The sequence below is a fragment of the Notechis scutatus genome, chromosome 2 (assembly GCF_049901735.1).
Source record: "Notechis scutatus isolate UNSWTSFEM ecotype Mainland chromosome 2, rNotScu1.2, whole genome shotgun sequence".
Classification (NCBI taxonomy): domain Eukaryota; kingdom Metazoa; phylum Chordata; class Lepidosauria; order Squamata; family Elapidae; genus Notechis; species Notechis scutatus.
The window spans coordinates 200,855,432-200,861,431 of record NC_142010.1 but is presented as its reverse complement, the minus strand read 5'-3'; the positions used below and the strand labels follow the sequence as shown (position 1 = coordinate 200,861,431).

General features: G+C 36.8%; 1 protein-coding gene across 1 annotated transcript in view; it reads right to left on the bottom strand.

Annotated features, from left to right (window-relative positions):
• The window catches only part of LOC148132471 (cytochrome P450 1A1-like), a 30,015-nt gene continuing 24,015 nt past the window's right edge, over positions 1-6,000 (bottom strand). Inside the window, exon 3 of the transcript XR_015748041.1 lies at positions 1-21. The gene's annotated coding sequence lies outside the window, so the exon portion shown is untranslated. The remainder of the gene's footprint in view (positions 22-6,000) is intronic.

The window sequence follows — 6,000 nt, the reverse complement described above, 5'->3', positions numbered from 1 at the left end:
GCTGTATTAGACCAGTGGAATCTATGCATACAATGGATGGAAGTAGATATTAATAATAATTGGAGGGATATTTATGTCAAGAAGGTTTTTCCAATGTCCCTGATTTTGCATGCTTCCATTGGAATTTAATCTTCCCATGTCTCTGCAGTTCTGTATATCCTACATAAAGCTCATATATTCCCAGGAGCAATCACTATCCACCACTTTACAGTTAAATTGGTTTGACCCATTCATCCCTTCTCCAACATCTATCATTTGGGATTTTTTATTTGATCTGGATTCAATCTGGGCTGCTAACAACTGTGAACCATTCCTCATCTTCAAATTGGCTTTTGCTCTGGAAAATGTTTGTGTGCTTACCCACTTCAGTTTGTTTGCTTTATATTTTACTTATTTCATACTGCTCAGAGCAACCTGTAAGCTGGAACAGAACTTTACTTTTATATACACAGTGCTCTAGATCTGGCAGTGCCGTTTTAACATTTTAAAGGTGCATATTCAAGAAAGCGACCACTCCAAAATGTAAAGCTTTGAGCAAATAGTACACTAAACACATAAATTAAGAAAAAATACTAACCCATCTGTCTAAATATACTTAAAATTTGCATTAGGAAAGTAGGCCAAAAATGTATTGTCATGCAAACCTAAGATGAAAAAAAATCTGATTTGAAAAATGGCATGAGGCATGAGGAATAATAAGAAACCTGAATGCAAAATTGACCAATTCATCAATCCATGGCTTTGGATACTTCAGTTGTGTTAGTTTGGAAACCTTTGGACCTGTGATCCCAGCTCTGCAACAGTATTGGGAACTGAGTTAATAAATATCCACTTGAAGAGCTAAGTTCAAACTACTTTTAAGCCATTGCAGCTTTATTTTCCCATTGGGGAGACACTTCATTTGTCAACTTACCTACCGGCTCCTGAGCTTCAGATGGTTTTTTTTCAGCAAATGTTACTTTATGTGGAAGCAAAGGAGAACCTGATAAAATGGCCAATTTCATTCCTGCTAACTCCTAAGGTAACATTTAGGTAAGTGCTTTAGTTTCATCAGCTTTGTCTGGCTTCTTGATAGCCAGTGATGAAATTGGCCATTTTGCCAGGTTCTCCTTTGCTTCAGCATAAGACCTGCAAACTAAGAAAACATCTGGTTTTCAAGTTTACACTTTGATTTTTCTTAAGACTTTATAGGATAATGTCTTTTAGTGCTTATCTCCTTGACAAATCTCAACCGCAAACCTGACTGGGAAGTAAAAGTTCATTGGATTTGATGAACTTTCAAGTCAATGTACATAGGACTATTCTGCAGATCTGCTACATGGAAATCCCCTTCACTTTAATTGTTTTAGAGACAGGCGTGATCTTAAAACTATATTATGTCACAAGATGCCCTGCCTTGCAAGAGTTACACTGGAGTTCATTTTGATTTGCAAGGAAGATGAGCCATTGCAAAATATGGAAAAGATTCACTTATTGCTTGACTTACAATAGTTCGTTTAGTGACCATTCAAAGTTACAATGGTCCTAAAAAAAAGTGACTTAGGAACGTTTTTCACATGACCATTGCAATATCTTTAGGACCACATTATCACAATTCAGATGCTTGACAACCAACTCGTGTTTCTGTCCGCTGAGACGTCTTGGGATCACTTGATCACCTTGTCAGCCATATTGAGACCGGACACTTCCACACTGCCACATTCTTGAGCCTGGGAAAATGGGGAGGGGTAATTTCTTGGTGAATGTGGTTAGACATAATAGCATTCTTCTGCTAACTCAAGGTCATGTTATTTTGCACCTGTGTGAGGGGACATCTCAAGTTGGGACGGATGGCGATTGGGGCATGTGATGCGATGAAGGGTGCAGGGGGTGGATTTGTAAATTTTTTACTTATTGCAAGGAAGCCCGGAACTTTCAGATTCGGGATTCCTCAGATGTGCCAGTTTACTACCCAAATAAAACAGAACTTTTGAGACGATGTTTGTCTCGGCGTTATTGTTTGGAGTGGAGGTTTCCTGGAATGCTGACACACTTGGTGCAACTTTCTGACAAGCAAAGCCAACGGGGAAGGCAGACGGAACTTAACAACTGTATTGATTCACTTAACAAGTGCGGTAAGAAAGGTTGTAAAATGGGGCAAAACTCACTTAACAAATGTCTCACTTAGCAACAGAAATTTGGGGCTCAATCATGGTTGTTAAGTTGAGGACTACCTGTATTTGTTAGTCTGGTTAAACTTTCTCAAAAAAAAAAATATCGACCTATTTTAAATGGATGCTATTAAGGGCTTCCTTTTCTACTACTTCTGAATTCTCCTCCACGGTATAAAGGCAGCTGCTCAGCTTCTCCACATATTTCATATGCTCTGTAATGAACAAAAGCCTCAAGCTCCTGATTCCAAAACCAAGCTTTTCAAGTGGTTGCAAGCAGAAACATTTGCAGAAAGGATTGTGCCAATATTGAAAGCATCAGATCCTGTGGGAGCCTCTGACTTCAGCAATATAACAACGCACTCACACCTATAGCTCTAAAAGGGTCAAACAAACAATAAAAATAGCTGTGTGTACATAGGTAGCACAGAGCATCTTGCAGTGCTAAATGGATTGACTAAGAAGAACAGAGAAGCATGCTTGAAAATAGTTTATTTCAAGGTTAAGTATATCTAATACAGAATGGACATTTTTTTTTTTTTTAAAAAAAAGGTTTTTTTTCAATGGAAACAGTTTGCAGCATGGCATGTATTTTTATTTATTTATTTAACTTTTTAAACCACCCCACTAGCTGAAGCTTTCTGGGCAATTTACAATAGAGTACGCTACAATATTATTTGAATAAAAATACATACAATAAAATAAAATGTAGACTAAAATGTAGGAAGCTGCAGGCAGCCATTTGAAAATTAAAACCGTATGAACTAAATTGTAAGTAAAAACCAATTAACAAGTCTTTGTCAAGTGCCGAATGATGCTAATGTGGGAGCAAGTCACACATTAGAGAAATTGCATTAATAGAGCAACACTATAGAAAAAGCTCTTCCTCTTGCAGAAATTACCTCACTTCTTTTGGGAAGGAAATCTGGAAGAGGCTTTCATTAGATAAGCTCAAAGTCTGGAAAGGTTCTTCTTTGGTAATCTGGTCCTCAGCTGTGAAGAGCTTTAAAGATCAAGGCCAGAACTTGTTGATGTAAAGTCACAATTGGTAAACCAGCCAAAGATAATAAAAAGCACTCTGAGCCACGAAGAGCACTTGGACTTCTAATGATACTGATGCACCTAGGAGCAGACCTAAACTACGAACTTGTTCATTTTAAGCAAGTGTACACCTCCCCAGGATGGCAGGGAACCACTCAATTCTACCACTGACAATCAATATCTTCATCTTGTCTGTACCAAGTCTCAGTATGTTGGTCCTCACCCAGTCCTTTACTGAGCTGGAACAATCTGGATTTCCAGAAGGCAAAGAGGCAATGGAGCTTGGAAAATTGGTTGGCAAAAAAAAAAAAAAAAGATTAAAAAGCTACGCCCTAGCTATTCCCAGAGTAAATATGTAGTTATACTCTGGCAAGATTCTGTCAATAGGTGAAGAATAAAGGAAATTACTCTTAAATAACCCCATATGTCATACAAATATTCTATAAAACCATAAGCCTTTTTGAAGTTGATTTCCTTCAGCACTTGGGCACTTATTTCTATTAGAGAGATGTAAGTTGGCATCCAACACATTTGGGAAAAAATATAACTTGGAAACAGCAGCTTTGCATTACATTATTTCAGAAAATTATTTGGTGATGAAAGAAAGCTGCTTCGGGACTTCCGGTTTGTCGGCTTCGGGAGCGGCAGGGATTTGCGATTCCGCGCGATCCCTGTCGCGCTAGCCGCTTTTGGTGCTCCGATCCGGACGGGTTCGGAGCTAGGCTACCCTGCAGGGGTAGCTGAAGATAGGGGGATCCGGAGAGGGGTTTGGGGGTGTTGCAGACCCCCTCCCCGGCCGGCAGAACCCCCTTTTCCCAAGACGGTGCAGCGGCGGTCCGCAATGGCCGCCACAAAGAAGCCGGCAGCTGGGCAAGTATGCGCTGGAGGAAGAGGAGAAAGTTTTTAAAAGTGAAAGTCTTCTTGGTTGATCGAGGACTCTAAGATACATTTAATTTAATTCCGGGAAATGATGGCTTTTTGGATGATTCTTTCCACAAGAGAAAATAAGCGGCAATTCTGAGGTGCTGAAAGGAAAGTTTATTCTCCCTCCCGACGGAATTAATAAGTGGATATTGAGAAACCTGTTTTTTTCAGGTAAAACTAGCTTTATGGGATAAGTCGGAAGGGAGAGGACAAAAAATATATTCATCTGGTTTGATTTTGTTGGAGGAGATGCCTTAAGGATTTGAAGACAGAAATATAACTTTAATAAGGCTTTAAAATATAGATTTGGACTTTCTTTTTTCTTTTGTCTGATTCTACCCTTGGAAGAGAAAGGGAGAAATTTGTCTTGGCTTGGATTGATTGAGGATTGTGGATTTTGGGATTGTTTTACTTTTTTTTGAAATATCTTGGTTGGTGTAAGAAGAAAGAGGGAAAAAAGAAAAGAAAAGATCTATAATGGCTTTTTCTTCTGAGGAACTGAGGGAAGAATATGAGCAAACAAAAGCTGCCTGTAAAGATGGTATGGAAAAAGCCTTCCTATTTTTAGAAATGGCGCTGGTTAACTATCAGCAAACAATACAACAGATGGAAGCAGAAGAACAACAACAAGAAGAAGAAGAAGACGCCATCTTTAATGAATCCCAAAATTTATCTAAGAAAGAAGGAAGGAAGAAAGCGAGGAAAATGAAGGACTTAAGATCTAAAAAACATTTAAGAAAGAGAAAAATATGATGCAAAATAAATATTATGATAGTAAACAAAAGAAAAAGGGAACACAACAGAGAAGGGATGCCAGCAAGGCAGAGGCTAGAAGAAGGGGGTAGGAAGATTTGGTGGGGGAAGAAAGAAAGGGGAAAGGCGGAGAAAAGCTACAAAGTTTTGAAATTAGATGGGAAAAGAGGAATTTTTTTAGGGACAAAGGGTAAAGTACAATTTCCTTAAAAAGATTTTGCAAGGTACATAAGATGGTATTGTAACATTTGTATTAGAAATAGAAAATTAGAATGGCTTAAGAGTTAATAAGAAATCAAAATGTTGAAATGTTTAATAATGATTGATTTTAAAATGTAATAAAATATTAAAGGGAAAGGCAATGGGAATGCTATAAGATTTAATATTTAGATTTATTATTCAACTATGTATTTAGGAGGGCACTATGTATTTAAACATTTTCGATTTATTACTCTGTTTTTATTGTTATTAAAAGAAAAAATTAGTAGATAGAATGTACCAAGCAGAATCAGATTGGGTATTTGATGTTAGTTTAAATGTTAATCTAATTAATTTAGGGGGAGGATAGAAAGGCATCATACTCTGATTAGTGATTTCAGGAGAAATTCTTTTTTTTTTCATTATAAGGAATGAGATAGAGGGATAATAAAGAATGGGCAAAAGATACAAATATAATGATTTAAACTAAGATGGATTAAATAAGATAGAATTATGAAGAGTGATGTGTGGAGAAGTTCATATAGAAGATATAGAATGGTAAACAAAATAGGTAATGATATGTAAGATGAGCATGAATATAATTAAAGCCCATATAAAGAGAGGTACCTGGGGCCAAGTTACTTTCCTAAAAGATTTTTTATATGTTTGTTTGTTGTGTGTCTATGTTTTTGAGAGTATTAATAAAACCTTGTAGAAATACAGAATGAGAATAATGGTAATCAAGTCAGAAAGAAATAGAAGAAATAATAATAGTGAAATTGAATAAGAGTAAAGAGAAGTAAAGAGAAATTGGATAAGAGGTATTTTTATGCTCATATGGAAATGGCTTAAAATAGAATTGTATTGTATAAGATAAGGTCTTATCTGACTTGTAAAATTTATAATGGAAAAGGTTCAAATATGTAATGGTTGA